Genomic DNA, 18,483 nt, shown 5'->3' with positions numbered 1-18,483 from the left:
TGTGGTGTGTTACGTGGGATTTAGATTTGCATGTGCAAGGTCACGGTCCAGATTTGGAGGGAAAGTCATGAATTTTGGACAACACGGAAAGTTTCAGACATTTAGATGAATGTTATAACTACTGGGTAATTTCTTAGGAGGGTGCACATTTCAGATGGTGCATTGTATTCAGACTTATGGATGCTTCATTGGTATTGCGGTGCTCGCCTGGTTGATCTGTTGCTGATAGTCAGATTTCTATGTGGCACGGAAGAGTTATGGAAGAGTTCCTCGTGGGATGATCGTGTATGAGAGATGTGTTAGACCTTCGGGCAGTGGAGTTGGGATCAGATATGGTGATTCATGTGTTCTATGGATTTGGAGACCAGGAATTCTCAGAAAACAGATTGTTTTGTGGTTGTGGAATGTGAAGATGTGGCCGAAGCTAGCCAGATGATAGTATGTGTTATGGTTCAGTCATTGTGGACTTTCGGAGGGTTATGTATCTATTTGTGGGTGACTGATAAGTGGGGATTTTGACTACTTATTAGCGCCTTTTAGCTTTTATTTTAGTCCAAAAGCGTTTAATTGTGTTCCCGAAATCTGATAAAATGTGCTAAATAGCAGGAATATTGGAAGATGGTTTCCCGAGATGAAATCCAACTCAAAAAGGAGTAATCTAAACTCAAGGCCATAAAAGACAAAGAAGCTCAGAAGTGCGGACCGCAGAATATCATCTGCGGTCACAGATGATGAAGAAAAAGGTAGCAGGTCTTTGTGCAAAGTGCGGCCCACACATTAATTGTGCGGCCGCAGAAGATGAATAAGAACAAAAGTTGAGAGACTGTGCATTCCAAGTCTCCCAGAAGTGTGGTCCGCGCAGGAATTGTGCGGCGGCAAAAGAAGTGCACGCGGCCGCAGAAGAGCAAGGTGCAACTGCAGTTACAATTCTGCGGACCGCAGAAAGAAGGTCTCGCGACCGCAAATCAGAATTATGCGGCCATAGATCTCCAGCTCTTACAAGTTGAAGAAATCTGCGGATCGCACATGGAATTATGGGGCCGCAGAATCTCCCGAAGGGTATTTTTGTCCGAAATTTCTATCCTTTTATAAATAGACGAGTTTCACAATGTTAGGTCAACTTTTGACATCAGCAGCTATAGTAGTCGTTTCTCTTTACTTCTTTTAGTATATTTTCATATTTTGAGCTATTTTAACAAAGCGTTTATCATTTTAATCTTGCAATATGAGTTTAATTATCATTTATTCTTCTTGTTTTTCTTCTATTTCAAGCATGAGTAGCTAGATTTTCACTGGGGGTGTGACCCAATGATAGTGTGTAAACCTTATGGGTGTTTAATTTAATACTTTTTTATGGTTGGGTGTTTATTATTTAGCTTTTTTCATGCTTTAATTTGTGAAATTAATGGTTGCAAACATTAGTTCATGCCTATTTGACTTGGTCTCTACTTTAGAAGAGGGACTTAGTCTAGAAAAACTTTGCTAACAAGAAATTGGGTCAATCGAGAGATTGATAATCCCAATTAAAGGGTTCAACCTAGAGATAGTAATAACCCGACTTGAGCTTTTATCAACCATTTTGTGCAATACCCATTTGGACCTGAGAAAGACAAATTGGGCAAAATCACTCTCTAACCGAGAGGTATTGAGCGGGTAACAAAGTGTTGATAGCTATAATACACCCCCGGTCAATAAAATAAGCATTAAGATTTATATCCCATTAGGCAAACACCTAGGCTATGGTCATAGCCTTAGGCTTTTTACAAAACTTAAAAAAACAACCAAAATAATTTCTTAGTTTTATTTCTCAACTTGCACTCTTAGTTCTAAATTAGACTTAAAAACACCTCCAATTTGTGGAAGTGTAAATTGAGATAGTCAAATTCATTAACTAAAATATATACTCCTAACTCCCATATATAGCTCCCTGTGAAAATCGACCCCGACTCTTATTGGGTACTATCATTGCTTTCGACCATTTCATAACCTTGAATTGAGGTGTGAAATTGAACATGATCAATTTTTGGCGCCGTTGCCGGGGAGCTAAAAATGGTGTTAGCTATATTTTTAGGTGTGTTTTTGGGAATATCTTTTTTTCCTTCCTTGTTACTAACGTGTTGAGAAATTATAGGTGCAATCATGGCAAATAATGAGCTTGAAAACTTATCTTTGGGGGATGTGGACGTTGAGGGTGATCAAATGGATGAGGTCCCTCTTGAACCTTAAACCAATAGACGAGGCCGAGTGCGTCATGACAACGTGCCCGCTCCACCCCCATCTCTACCACGAGTAGCTCTACACCGGGTGTTGCTGAATGAAGGATATGCAAGTGCTATAGTTCCTACCCGTATTAGGACGGGCAACTTTCAAATAACCAACATGATGCTCACTTTGCTCGAGCAACGAGGGTTCTTCACCGGTGCACCGGGTCAAAATGCATACAAACACTTGAAGGGGTTCGTAGATACGTGTTGGGGGAGTAAACAAACAAATGTCTCCGAGGATGCTTTGAGGCTAAGGCTTTTTTCCTTCTCTCTACGGGGGAAAGCTTTATATTGGTTGAAACGTTTTCCAAATCATTATATTCATACTTGGGATGAATTAGCGGAGAAATTTATTTCTAAGTACTTCTCTCCCGGGGACATGGCTATTCTTTGGGATGAAATTCTAACATTCAAGCAAGATCCCAATGAACCACTACACGAGATATGGGAGAGGTATAAAACAATGGTAAAAGCGTTTCCCAACAATTATATGAAGGAGAACATGATTCAACAAACCTTATATCGGGGGATCAATACAACCAACCAATGTGTAGTGAATCAAATTGTCGGCGGGAATTTTATGACTACGCATTATGTGGAGGCGTGTGATATTTTGGATGAGATGGGGGATACTTCATCGGAGTGGCAATCCAGGACTAATGTTCCACAAAGGGATTCTAATGTGATTTACCTTCACAAACATTTGCATGATCATGGACAAGCCATAGCCGAGTAGACTACCACCATGAAACAATTGGCAAAGGCTCAACTTTAACAAGTGCAAAACCCGAGGCAAGTCAATGCAATGGAGGGAGTAGGTATGATGGTGAACAAGCGAAGAACAAGAAGTCCACAAGTACAACAAAGAGTGGACAATTTTGTGCAAGATGATAGTGGATTTGATCAAGATTAATCTTACAATGACCAAGAAGAGGAGGTCCAATATGTGAACAACTTTCAAGGGAAAGAAACAACTACCAAAATCCTAGCCAACAACAATGGAGACCTCAAAATAATCAAGGCAATTGGAATTCTTACAACCAAGGTAATTGGAGCGGTGGAAACAATCAAAGCAATTGGAATAACAACAATAGTCAAGACAATTGGAGTGGAAGCAAAAACCAAGGGAATTGGCATAACAACAATAACCAAGGCAATGGAGAAGGAAACAATCAAGGTGGGTGGGATAACAATCAAGGAAATTGGGGGTCAGGTTTTCAAAGGCCCTCGATGTATCAACAACCGAGCAACCCACCTCCGTATCCTTACCATGGCCCTAGTTCATCCCACAATGAAATGGGCCGTATTGAGAACATGTTCAAGCAAATGATGGAGAAGAATACTGATTCTGATGCCCAACTTGCTTCCCACAACACATCGATCCGCAATTTAGAAGTGCAACTGGGACAAATCTCTCAAGCTTTAAATTCTCTTCCTAAGGGGTCACTACCAAGTGACACGATGGTGAACCCAAAGGGTGGGAATAATACGGGTCATGTCATGGCCATTACTACAAGAAGTGGAAGAGGTAGGAATGTAGCCACCTCAAGTCAAAGGCAACTTGTGGATGATGAGCAAGTGGTAGAAGAAGAAGATATCCCGAACAATGTGGTGAAAGCAAATGATGAAGTGCATACACTACTAGAAATTTGGCAAAAACCGACCAAGGTCGACCGACCAACTTTGGTCGGTCAAACAACCGACCACAAAACCGATCAAAGTTGGTCGGTTTTTCAAAAAAAAAAATTAATTTTTTTTTTTACGAAACCGACCAACTTTGGTCGGTTTTCTTTGGCTCAAAAATGCGGGAAACTATTTTTGAGTCCCGCGAAATTTATGTTTCAAGAAACCGACCAACTTTGGTCGGTAATTTTACTTTTTAATAAAACCGACCAGCTTTGGTCGGTTATTTTCCTGCGAAAATACAATTAAAGAGTATAAATCAAATAAAAGACAGTCTTAAAACAAAATATTCCAATGGTCTAGTGGTAGATTAGTATCCTGCCACAGTATAGACCCCGGTTCGATTCCCAGATGGTGAATCTTTTTATTACATAATTAAAATACCGACCAACTTTGGTCGGGTTTTTTTTGCAATATTTTTTTTTTGAATTTAATTGACCGACCAAAGTTGGTCGGTAATTTTTGACCAACTTTGGTCGGTATTCCTTTCCGACCACAAAAATACCGTCCACATGTAAATGGTCGCGTTTTGGTCGGTTTTTTGCCATTAGCGACCAACGTTGTTCGGGTTTTACCGAATTTCTAGTAGTGATATTGTTATTGATGACACTATGGAAGAGACTCAAGAGGAAGTGAACCCGTCCAGAGATTATATTATTGATATACCGAAACCGGTAGTGCAAAAGTCTAAGGTACCATTTCCTAAGCCACCTCCTCCATATCCTCAAAGGCTCGCCAAGAAAAATGGCAAGAACCAATTAAAAAAGTTCATTGACATGATGAAGAGTCTTTAGATAAATGTGCCATTAGTTTAAGCCTTATAGCAAATGCCCGGTTATGCAAAGTTTATGAAGGATTTGGTGACAATGAAGCGGTCGATGAATTTTAAAACTATCAAAGTCACTCATCAAGTGAGTGCAATTGTGCATTCAATGGCTCATAAATTAGAAGATCCCTGTGCTTTCACAATCCCTAGTACCATTGGAAGTGCCGAGTTTCCCAAATCTCTTTTTGATATTGGGCGAGTATCAATTTGATTCCCTATTCGGTTTTCAAGACCTTGGGAATTGGGCAACTAAGACCCATATCTATGAGATTACAAATGGCCGATCGTACAATGAAGAGACCGTTGGGATTGATTGAGGATGTATTAGTTCGTGTTGATAAGTTCATTCTCCCGAAAGATTTTATTTTCTTGATTGTGAAGTGGACTATGAGGTACCGCTTATTCTTGGAAGACCTTTCCTTGCTATGGGGAAGGATCTTGTTAATGTGGAATCCAGATAAAACCCTTTCCGGGTGGGAGATGAAAAGATGGTGTTCCATGTGTGTAAATCTATGCGGCAACCGAATAGCAATGATGTGTGTTCTTTAGTGGACTTGGTGACCGATATGATTGTTGATGATACAAGTGCCACGATTAATGTGGGTGATATGTTGGAGGTCATCTTGCTCAACTTTGATTATGATGAGATGGATGGCTTCATGGAATGTCTGAATTCTTTGCAAGGAATGGGGTCGTACAACTATGGACCCCGAAAACTTTCCTTGGATCTTGAAAATAGTAAGACTCCTCCTACAAAGCCTTCAATTGAAGAACCTCCTACCTTAGAGTTGAAGCCATTGCCTCCACATCTTAGGTATGAATTTCTTGGCCCTTGTTCTACTTCACCGGTTATTCTTTTCTCTTGTTTGACTAACGTGCAGGTTGACTCTACATTGGCGGTGCTCCACAAGAAGAAGAAAGCTATTTGGTAGACTTTGGCAGATATTCGGGGGATAAGCCCCGCATTTTGCATGCATAATATTAACTTGGAGTAAGATGCCAAACTGTCCATTGAACATCAAAAGAGACTCACTGAAACCATGCAAGACATGATAAAAAAGGATATCATCAAGTGGTTAGATGTCGGGGTTGTCTACCCTATTTCAGACAATTCGTGGACTTCTCAGGTGCAATTTGTCCCAAAGAAGGGGGCATAACAGTGGTCACCAATGACAAGAACGAGTTGATTCCCACAAGAACGGTGATTGAGTGGAGAGTGTGTATGGACTATCACAAACTAAACAAAGTCACGAGAAAGATCATTTCCCACTTCCCTTCCTTGACCAAATGCTTAATAGGTTGGATGGTCATGCTTTATATTTCTTTCTAGATGGATATTCAGCCTACAACCAAATCCTTATTGCCTCGGAATATCAAGAGAAAACAACTTTCACATGTCCCTATGGCACTTTCTCTTTCAAGCGGATGTCATTTGGATTATGCAATGCACTGACGACTTTTTAAAGGTGTATGATGGCGATCTTTACATATATGATGGAGGACTACCTTGAAGTCTTTATGGATGACTTCTCGGTAGTCGGGGATTCCTTTGATGATGTTTTGGAAAATATGGATAGAGTATTGGCAAGGTGTGAAGAAACAAACTTGGTGTTGAATTGGGAGAAATATCATTTCATGGTCGAGGAAGGCACTTTCCTTGGCCACAAGATTTCAAAGAATGTCACAGAGGTCAACAAGGAAAAGATAGAAATGATTTCTAAACTTCCACCTCCAACTTCGGTGAAAGGCGTGCGATGTTTCTTGGGTCATGCAGGGTTTTGCCGGCGCTTCATAAAGGATTTTTCTAAAGTGGTGAACCCATTGTGCAAGCTCTTAGAGAAAGATGCTAAGTTTCACTTCAATTATGATTGTATGAGAGCCTTTGAATTGCTAAAGTTCAAGTTGACAACCACTCGCATTATCATCTCTCCTAATTGGAGTATTCCTTTTGATCTCATGTACGATGCTAGTGATGTAGCGGTTGGAGTAGTTTTGAGGAAATGCAACAATAAGGTTTTTCATCCGATCTACTATGCTAATAAGACCATGAATGATGCCCAAGTCAATTACACTGTTATAGAGAAAGAGCTCCTTGCTATATTGTGTTTGCAATTGAGAAGTTATGCCCATACTTGATGGGTGCAAAGGTTATTATTCATACTGATCATGCGGCACTTCACTATCTTATGAGCAAAAATGATTTAAAAGGTCGGTTGATGAGATGGGTGCTATTGTTGCAAGAGTTTGATATTGACATCCAAGATCAAAAAGGGAGTGAAAATCAAGTGGCAGACCACTTATCTCATTTGGAGGAGGAGTGAAGGCCTCATGATGGACTTGAAAGCAATGACTCCTTCCCCGACGAGAAACTCTTGGCTATTTCAATGAAGGAGGTGCCATTGTTCGCGGATCTAGCAAACTTCCTTGTCTGTGGAATCATCCCGGATGATTTCTCTTCAAATCAAAGGAAGAAACTCAAATGGGATTGTCAAGATTATTATTGGGACGAGCCATACCTTTTCCGGATTTGTACGGATGGGGTAATTAGAAGATGTGTACCAGACGACGAGCAAAATTTTATTCTTGAGGCTTGCCATTCTTTGCGTTATGGTGGTCACCATGGCGGAGCAAGAACGACGGCCAAAGTGCTAATATTTTGTTTCTATTGGCCCACTCTTTACAAAGATGCAAGTGATATGGTGAAAAGATGTGATGAATGGCAACGGGCTGGTGGAATCAAGAAGAAGAATGAAATGCCTCTCACTACTATTTTGGAGATTGATATCTTTGATGTGTGGGGTATTGACTTCATGGGTCCTTTTGTGAGTTCTTGTGGAAACTCTTACATCTTGGTCGTGATTGATTATGTGTCTAGATGGGTTGAGGCCATTTCTCTACCCAACAATGAAGCGAGAAGTGTGGTGGCGTTTTTGAAGAAGAATATTTTCACAAGATTTGGTACTCCACGGGCTAGCATAAGAGACGGGGGTCGCATTTTTGCAACAAGGCTTTTTACACTTTGCTTGGCAAGTATGGGGTCACTCATAAAGTTATGACTCCCTATCATCCACAAGCTAGCGGTCAAGTGGTAATTTTCAACCGGGAGATAAAGAGTATCTTGTCTAAAACAGTGAATGCTAACCAGACGGATTGGTTAAAGAAGCTTGATGATGCACTATGGGCTTATTAGACTACTTTTAAAACTACTATAGAGATGTCTCCATACCGGTTGGTGTTTTGAAAAACTTGTTATCTTCCGGTAGAACTTTGGCACAAAGCCATGTGGGCTTTAAAGATGTTGAATCTTGATTGGGATGCAGCCGCTAATTTGCGGGTTGCACATTTGAATGAATTGGATGAGTTCCGGTACCATGCATATGCAAGTTCGTCCTTGTACAAAGAAAAGATGAAGTACCTTCATGACAAATACATTCAGAACAATGAGTTCAAGGTGGGCGATCTTGTTTTGTTGTTCAACTCATGGTTGAAGATGTTTCCCGGAAAGCTAAAATCTAAGTGGAGTGGTCCCTTTGAAATTGTGGGTGTGACACCTTTTGGTGCTTTGGACTTGAAGAACAAAAATGATAAGGTATTCTGGTCAATGGTCACCCGGTGATGCATTATTTGGGAAAGGTTGATGATGGCCACGTGGTGGCAGTTATTCATTTCAAATGATGGTAATCTGCGTCGTGCCGCGACGTTAAATCAAGCGCTTCTTGGGAGGCAACCCATGTTTCTTTTCTTTTCTTCTTTTATAGATAGGCGTTATTTTTGTGCTAACTGGATTTGAAGTGTGTTGCAGGGATGAATGTACTTTACAGGAATTGTGTCCATAAAAATGGCTAAGTATGGAAAGAAGTGCAGACCGCATGCACATTGTGCGGACCGCACATTTGTGATTGCTACAGCAAAAGGGAACTTCGGCCGCACAATCACAGTGCGGACCACACAAATTGAAAAGGGAACAATGCAAACTCTCTGAAGTTGAATTTTTAGAGAAATGGCCAAAGTACGGCCGCACATCAAAATCGGCGGTATGCAACAAAAATATGCGGTCGCACAGCAAATTCTGCGGATCGCAGATCACCAAGGGCTTCTGAGCCCCAGGTAACAGAGTGCGGACCGCACTAAGAATTCTGCGGCCATACTCAACCTTTGTCCCATAGCCAGACCCGTCCAGTATAAATAGTAGACCTAGGGCTATTGTTCATTTTTTCCCTCTCTAAGCACTAAATAATATGAAATATTGAAAGCGTTTGGTAAAGCACCGGCCATATACAATCAACATCTGTGATTACTCATTTACACCACTTCATATATGGTATGCCTCAATTACTTGTAAAAAATTTTAATTTTTAGTTTAATTTACAATTTGTTAGTTAGTTTTAGGCCATTTGTCAGTAAAATTTAATTTTACAACCATGTGGGGTTAAATCTGTAGTGGGTCAACTGGTAATTACTCTAAGTGGAATGGGTGAAATTATTATCATGCTTAAATGTTAACACCATGTCAAATTTGTTCAAAAATGTTTTAACCCTAGAACTCAGAACGTTTTTGTTTCAAAATCTGCGGCCACACAAACAATTGTGCGGTTTGTAGAAGTTGAGATGAGGCTACCTTAGTTAAGTTTGATTCTGCGGCCACAATGAAAATTGGGCGGAATGCAGTAATCCTATCGCGGCCGCAAAAAAGTGATTGCGGCCACAAAACAACCCACTCTCTATCATCAGAGAGTTGGCATTTTGGTGATATCTGATGTGTGGCGCGATAGAAAATGTGCGGACCACACTCCAATTCTGCAGCCGCACTGATAATTGTGTGGACCACACTTTCAACTCCACAACCACAATGAAAACTGTGTGGTCCGCAATGCCCAACTTGTTGCTGCACTAATTATTATGCGGACCCCACTCCCCTACCCTGCAAGCATGGTTTACAATAAGTTGTTCACTGTTTCATTGGTGTGTTCTTGTATGTTTGTACTTGAATCACAATTGGCACTTGATTTTTCTTGGTACAGACAATGGTTAGATCACGAGGCATATGTGATACTTCAAAGGGGATGGGTGAACCTTCCAGAGGCCGAGGCAAAAGTACTTTACTGCTCGCCCTCCGAAAGATAATCACAAAGAAGGATACAATCGGCCGAGGAAGAAATGCAGAGCCCTATGAATCCAGTTCTTATGCCCCATCTAGGAAAGCATCGGAGGGCAACTCAGTTCAAGAGCAGCAGGTTGTACAATCAAAGCCACCGGGAAGGTATCAACTCCGGGACGAGCCTTCCACATCACATAGCATCTTTGATGGTTCGAAGAGTACCAATCTTGCTTCCGAGCCCTTTACTACACATGTCTCTGAGGCACCAATGACTACAGTGGATGACATTCCAGATGATAGCCGTGGGGGAGACACTAGAGTTGTCGGCCTTGAGAGGTCGAAGAAGAAAGAGGTCTGGTCGTACCGGTTCATTAGTCTGGCTGCCTTCACTAGTTTCCGTGAGTGGTGGCCAATGCGATCGCTCACTCTAGAGCGACAGTTCCAACTGAAAGACCTTGAAAAATATAATCCGGCAGTTTTGAGGCAGTTCCGAGAGCGGAAGGGGTGGATATGGTTCACCCAGAGCGTAGTGGACGCAAATGAGTATCTTGTCCGTGAGTTCTACGTTAATGTGGCGCACATAAAGAAAGGGACAAAAGTGACCAAAGCGAGGATTCTGAGGGTGCGGTTTGACAAGCACACATTGAACGCATACTTAGGGTTTAATGATGTTGAGCCTACACAATACTTGGAGAATCTGGCAATGGGAGATGTCGCTCGCCTATGTCTAGCTGAGATTGTGGCAGCTCCGGGACTACCACCACCATGGATTATAGTAGGGATTCCTATTCAGCGGAACACCATGAACTTCGAGGCGAAGGGATGGCATACCTTTGCTGCAGCAGACTAGACCCGTGCCAAAATGAAACAAGCCTTCCTATCCCGCGGGCAGTTCTAGTAGCCTCCATCGTGGCTGGGTATCTGATCAATGTGGGTTCTGTGATGTCGGCCAATATGTCTGTGGTCGCCAGGCAAACTGATACCTCCTACCCGTATCCCAACACCATTATGGAGTATCTTACGGATGCATAGGTGGAGCCGAGAGATTTTGATACGAAGGTTTGGGATAAGAAGCCCTTCTCATGGTATTCTCTGATGGATGCACACAACCCTAAGAGAAAGGGCCAGCCGACTATCACCATAGGCTAGTCTGATGAGCCATCGGTGGTAGCTGTAGAGACAGCCAACATACCCTCCACGTCAATAGAGCCTTCAGCCAGTGCAGCAATCATGCCCCCACCTTTAGCCTCAGTGCCTTCCACCTCGGCTTTGAAGCCGGTGCCTATGCCCACTTTTCCACTGACTGCGTTGCGAGTCTCCCAAATATTGGCGAGCCTCAATAACTGGATACAGACAGCTACTGCAAATTTGTTTGACATATTCAGTCATGTTACAGCACAGTCATCCATTATGGCACCCCAGATTCCCCCTACAATTGAAGAAACCTTGACGAAGCTCTTGGAGAATCAAAACATAATTATGGCCACTCTGGTGCAGCATGGGTCAGTAATAGAAGAGCTGGGAAAGAAAATGAAGAAGATGCGGAAGTCCCAGGCCTCAAAGAAGTCAGTGGACAAGCTCTAGAGATAGGTTACCTAGCTTGTTGCAGCCGTAGACATTCCATTTGATATGCTGGTTGACCCGCACCACCCAGGCCCAGATCCTACAGCACCTACAACACCAGCTGGCCAGTCTGAGGAGCCAGACATTGTTGTTGACATTGCCGAGGCAGTACGTCAGATGTTAACCAACCTAGCTACTCTCGGAGTTGAGGATGATGAGATCTAATTGGATGAGGCCCAGGTCGGTGCCACTGCTGGGGACACAGAGATGGCCACATCGCCATAGGGAGTTTTCTTCACTATAACCCTTCCTTTACTCTTATTTTGTTAAGCATTGGGGGCAATGCTTATTTTTATTCGGGGGGGGGGGGTGGAGTTTATTTGATATATTGTGATTATTTTAAGACATTTGGCATGAAATTAACTTAATACTATTTTCTTCTTCTTTCTCATTATGTATATATTCTCTCTACTCTCTCATTATGTATATTCGTTACGCTTTCAATAGTTTTTGTTTTGGAGCTTCTTTTATGTTTGTCTTCTTACTAGTTAGTGTTTAAATAAGTAGATTCTTTTTGAATTAGTAGCTTATTTTTTATTTAATAGCTTCTTTTCATGTTTTAGTAGATAATAAGCCTTTGGTTTTCTTAATGCCACGGTTCTTTCCAAAGGTAGTTTTTGTGTGAACCGGGTGACTCTTCCCAACGACGGATGGCGTGAAAATCTTTCTTAAGGGATTGAGTCCGGTTTTAGTGCTTAGGTAATAATTGTAGTAGTAATGAATATAAAGACCTAACTGATCCATCCTCGAAGATCCAAACGTGCTTCATTTGGTACCAACACACTTAACTACGCGCTTATGATTAAAAACAAGGTTCTTGTAAAGAAGTAGCTCTAGTTAGTGACCTTGTGACTCTTGTGTTGACTTAGGCAATCATCGAGTGGTTTGGTCGAAATATAGTGATTTTAAATCTTGAATATGGTCGTTGTGGGCCCTCGACTCTATCCTCTTTAACAATCTAGCTGCGTAAGAGGTAAGATGTTTTTGTCGCAAATCCAAGTACCCATGATAATGGTCTAGAACTTGCCCCGAATGTGTTTCAAGGTGAAATCTTAAGTTTTGATTGGCTTGAGAAGTGATTGTAGGCTTTTCTTGACTCACTTGAAGTTTTCCATTGCCCACCAATGTTGTTATCCCTAGTCAACCCATTTGAGCCTCAAACCTTTCTCATTTAATAACCATGTCACAAGCCTTTACCCATTTTGTTGTGACCCTCTCTTGGCACCCGGGCTTTCCTTAACACTATTGTGAAATAACTGGCTTAAAAAATGTAAGTTTGGGGGAGAGACGAGGAACTTGGAAAATGTATCAAGGCACAAAAAGAGAAAATAAATGATGAAAAGGAAAGAAAAAATAATGCAAAAAGAAAGTGAATAAGTGGAAAAGTTGAAGGGATTCAAAGAAAAGTAATATTGCAAAGAATGGAGAAATCAAAGGGATGTCATAAGCAAGAAAAAGTGATGTTAAGTCTCTCTAGTTTCCCCCAAGGAAAAAAAAATGCCTCAAAGAATTGGCAAAGCATGGGTCGAGAATAGAAAATGGAGTGCTTAAGGAAAGATGGGCCCGCTCTATCATAGCATATCCAACCTTAGTCCAAAAGCCTTCATTGTATTCCGAAAAATCCCTATGGGATTTCAAGCCAAGTGAGCTTACATTAGTGGTGATATACATGAGGGGCAAGCCTATGGTACTTAAATCCATATTTGCGACATTCTCTGGAGAGAGATGAGTGAACCTTTCGAAATTCTTTGGATTGAGTGCTAAAATCCTTAAACGAGATAGGCAAACGGAGAGTAGAGGAGGAAGAGTTGGGATCCACAATAACCTACATGAAAGAACGAGCTTCCTTGATGATTAGTCAACTCTTGATGCCTAAGTGTCACATTAGACTTATTTGTGCATAAACGTTTAACTTGTTATCTAGTTGATAATTCATAAGTGGTGTGGGTAATTGTTGGTCCCAATTGATATGTGAATGACTCACCTTTGATTAGCTGGAATGGACCTTAACTTGTAGAGGTGGGAACTAATTTATTTGCTTGAGGACAAGCAAAAACTTAAGTTTGGGGGAGTTGATAAGTAGGGATTTGACTACTTATTAGCGCCTTTTAGATTTTGTTTTTGTCCAAAAGTGTTTAATTGTGTTCCCGAAAACTGATAAAAAGTGCTAAATTGCAAGAATATTGGAATATGGACTTCCGAAATGATATCCAACTCAAAAATGAGTAATCTAAACTCAAGGCCATAAAAGACAAAGAAGCTTAGAAGTGCGGACCGCAGAATATCATGTGCGGTCGTAGATGATGAAGAAAATGGCAGCATGTCTTTGTGCAAAGTGCGGTCCGCACATGAATTGTGCAGCCGCAGAAGATGGCTAGGAACAAAAGTTCAGAAAATGTGCATTCCAAGTTTCCTAGAAGTGCAGTCCGCATAGGAATTGTGCGGCCGCACAAGAAGTGCACGCGGTCGCAGATGTAATTTTGCGGACCGCAGGAGGGCAAGATATGACCGCAGTTACAATTATGCGGGCCACAGAAAGAAGGTCTCGCGATCGCAGATCAGAATTATGCGGTCGTGGATCTCCAACTCATACAAGTTAAAGAAATCTGTGAACCGCACATGGAATTGTGCGGCCACAGAACTAGTCTTGTATTGTAGTTTTTCTTATTTTGAGATAGTTTAACATATAGTTTATCATTTTAATCTTGCAATATGAATTTAATTATCATTTCTTCTTCTTCATTTTTCTTCAATTTCAAGCATGAGTAGCTAGATTTTCACTAGGGTTGTGACCCAAGCATAGTATGTAAACCTTATGGGTGTTTAATTTAATGTTTGTTTATGGTCAGGTGTTTATTATTTAGCCTTGTTCATGCTTTAATTTTTGGAATTAATAGTTGCAAATATTAGTTCATGCCTATTTGACTTGGTCTCTACTTGAAAAAGAGAGACTTAGTCTAGAAAAACTTGGCTAACAAGAAATTGGGTCAATCGAGAGATTGATAATCCTAATTAAATGGTTCAACCTAGAGATCGTGATAACCCAATTTAAGCCTTTATCAACCGTTTTGTGCAATACCCATTTGGACTTGAGAAAGCCAAATTAGGCAAAATCAATCTTTGTTCGAGAGGTATTGAGCGGGTAACTGAGTGTTGATACCTATAATACACCCCGATCAATAAAATAAGAATTAAGGTTTATATCCCATTAGGAAAATACCTAGGCGATGGTCATAGCCCTAGGCTTTTTACAAAACTTGAAAAAACAACCAAAATAATTTCTTAGTTTTATTTCTCAACTTGCACTCTTAGTTCTAAATTAGACTTAAAAACAACTCCAATTTGTGGAAGTGTAAATTGATATAGTCAAATTCACGAACTACAATATATACTCCTAACTCCCATGTATAGCTCCCGGCGGAAATCGACCCCAACTCTTGCTGGGTACTATCATTGCATTCGACCATTTCATAATATTGAATTGAGGTGTGAAATTGGACGAGATCAGTGACTAGTGTGGATTTGGGGTCCATTGGCAGGCCCAATTAAGATGTGTATTCTACACCGGGTCAGATTTGGTTGTCTTTTTACTGCTACTAGTGAGGGATGTTCCATTCGGTTAGAGTTGAGCTTATTCGTGTTCTGAGATATTCTATGAGTTACCCATCTATGCTGTGAGGGGTTGGTATACGCTGGTTATAGGCACACATGGTGCGATCCTATTTGGTCCTTATAGCGGAATTCGACCAAGATGGATATCATGGTGTTGAATGGTTCATTGCGCCTTGGTTATGTTCTCTATGGACTATGGTATATTGTTCTATTTGATTCACCACGGTTGCGGTCATGCACATTGGGTACTTGATGAAACATTGTGCGTGGTTATTGATTTTGAGCATTGTGGCTTGAGGTATTTCATATGGACAAGTGTTTGGATGGGGTCACACATTGCAGTGAAGTTAAGTTGGGATATGATTCTTTGTGTTAGATTCGTGAGTCTTGGTTCTACCATGTATGATGGGTTCATAGAATTTTAGTTGTGGTGGTACATGTTGAGTTTGCGGGGCGGTTCTCTCAATTGAATCATTTTCCATTTTGGGTACATTTGAGTTGTTGCTTATTTGTGCACAGAGTGCACATGTGTCATGATTCTAGGTATTATTGGTGTGGCATGTCAATAGGATAGTTTGGGCTTGATAAAGTAAGGTCATTGGACCTAGAATGTGTGCTATCGGATTTGATTGCAGTATGTATGGAGGAATAATATCGGAGGTCAGCATAGAATTTAGACTACGGTTCCTTTCGGACGAGAGAGGGCTCCATGACTTTTTGATCTGATGAGTGGTTAAGAGTTTCTGCGTGTTTATTTCATCATCGGTAGTGTACGAAGGTTTTTGGATAAGGTTTTATTTGATATAAGGTTTATTACCGGTAACGGGTTAGTTTTTAGCAGTTATTGTGATAAGAAGTTATTGCTACAAGTACACGAGTTATGCGGTATATCATGTGATTACATATTGGGTTAGGTTATGGCTTGATCCATCTTGTTCAGACATACAGTTTGAGGATGCGAGATTCAGATCTTATAGGAAATTCTGGATGTTGGAAATTAGATTATGTGGTTTACGGGCTAAGTTGAAATAATGATCTTCAGTCATGTTGCGTTGTCGGGCCTATATGGAAAAGAGAGACGTGGGATCACCCCCGGGTATGTGAATGGTAAGGTTACACGGCAGTTCAATGGCTTTGGAACAACTTTTGGCACGTTCGAGGACGAACATATATTTAAGTGGGGGAGGATGTAACGACCCGATAGGACATTTTGAGCTTTTGCACTTCGGTCGGTAGTTTGAGGGCATGAGTAGATCCGTATGATGTATCATGACTTGTGTGAATCATCAGTTTTGGTTTTCAAGTTATTCAAAATTGATTTGGAAGAATGAATTTTATCGTTGAAGCTCTAAGTTGGAAGAGTTGACCAAGTTTGACTTTTGTGAATTTGAACCCGGAATGGAGTTTTGCTGCTTTCTGTTAGGTCTAGATATTGATTTTGGACTTGGGCATATGCCTAGATTTGCATTTGGATATTTCTAGAAGGATTCAATGCTAATTAGTGAAAGTTGGGAATTTGAAGGTTTGAAAAGTTCATAAGTTTGACCGGGAGTTGACTTTGATAAAATCAGGTTCGGATTGTGGTTCCCAAAATTGGAATAGCTTTGTTATGTCATTTGGGACTTGTGTGCAAAATTTGAATTCATTCTGAATTGATTTGATAAGTTTCAGCGCGAATTTTGGAAGTTGAAAGTTGAAAGTTCATTTAAGTTTGATTTGAGGTTTGATTCATCGTTGCAATGTTGTTATATGTGATTTTAGGCATCGAGTAGGTCCGTGTTATGTTATGGGACTTGTTGGTATATTGGACGGGGTCCCGAGGGGCTCGGGTAAATTTCGGACGTATTTCAAATCATTTGTCAATTCATATGAGATAGTTTGTTTTGCTGGACCTGATGTGGTCGCTACTGCGGGGTAATGGGCATAGGTGCGATGGTCGCAGATGCGGTATCATGGGTGCAGAAGCGAAGGAAGGCTAGATGAGGGAAAAACCGTAGAAGTGGAAGGTTTGGCGCGGGAATTCGATCGCAGAAGCGGATGGCGGCTCATTTGGGAGTTTTCGCAGATGCGGATTTTTGCCTCGCACCTAAGCTTTTGTGGAAAAATGTCCGTAGGTGCGAGAGGTCATATGGCTAGTGGAATCAGCAGAAGCAGAGTTCGTGTCGTAGAAGCGGCTCATTTGTTCGCAAAAGCAAAAATGGCTGGGCAGAACCTTTAAGTTCGAGGGTTTAGTTATTTTAGCATATTTGGAGCTCGGATTGAAGCAATTTTCACCACATGGATTGGGGTAAGTGTTATCTACTCATTTTTTATTTTATATCGCAAATCTATCTTCGTTTTCGGCATTTGATTGAGGGTTCCAAAAGAGAAAATTGGCGGTTTTAGCCTAAAGTTTCATAGAGTGAATTATTTAGTTTTGAACATTGATTCGGAGTCGTATTTGAGTGAAACTAGTATGGTTGGACTTGTAATTGAATGGGTTGTAGGATTTTATAAGTTTCATCGAGTTTTGAGGCGCGGGCCCGGGTTGAACTTTTGGGTTGATTTTGGGCTTTTGATTAGAGATTCGACCTTTATCGATTGAGTTTGTTTCCTTTGGCATTAATTGATGTGTTTGGGTTGCTTTTGGATAGTTTAAAGCCGTTCGGAGGTATGTACGTGCGGGATGGCATTTTGGAGCATCGTTTGGCTTGCTCAGTATTGGATTTGGCTTGTTCGAGGTAAGTAACACTTCTAAACTTGGTGTTGAGGGTATGAAACCCCGATTTACATGTTATATGATTGATGTTGAGGTAATGCGCATGCTAGATGACGGGCATGTGGGCGTGCACCGTAGAAATTGTGACTTAGTCAATTCCATGGAATTGTGTAGCTATTTTATCTGAATACTTGTACTGTACTCTATGTGTTAGAGCACTTGAGCTATGATTTATGCTAGAAAATATGTTTAGGCTATATACTAGTACTATTAGAACCCACAATGGTCGTTCTTTGATGTGAGTTATTTGCTTAATTGCAGTTATGTACTCAGTCGCATTCATCACTACATATCATATCTCAGTATCGGTTATTGTATAGTGTCACATCTCATACCATTGATTTGGGTTTCTTAGCATGAGTGTTGTGAGAACGAGAAACTAGAGAGGTTGATGACTGAGTGAGGCCGAGGGCCTGAATGTGAGTGATATTTATGAGATTGGGATACACGCCGCAATATGATTTATTGATTTATGCCAGGATTCGGCTTATTATAGCGCTTGGGCTGGATCGGTCCCTCCGAAGTCTGTACATCCACAGTGAGCACACTTGCTAGAAATCATTTGCATTGGGCAGGATCTGCCCTGGTTTATTTTCATTTAGATTCATTTGCATTGGGC

This window comes from Nicotiana tomentosiformis, chromosome 4 (genome assembly GCF_000390325.3).
Source record: "Nicotiana tomentosiformis chromosome 4, ASM39032v3, whole genome shotgun sequence".
NCBI lineage: Eukaryota > Viridiplantae > Streptophyta > Magnoliopsida > Solanales > Solanaceae > Nicotiana > Nicotiana tomentosiformis.
Note: the sequence above shows the minus strand (reverse complement) of the source record.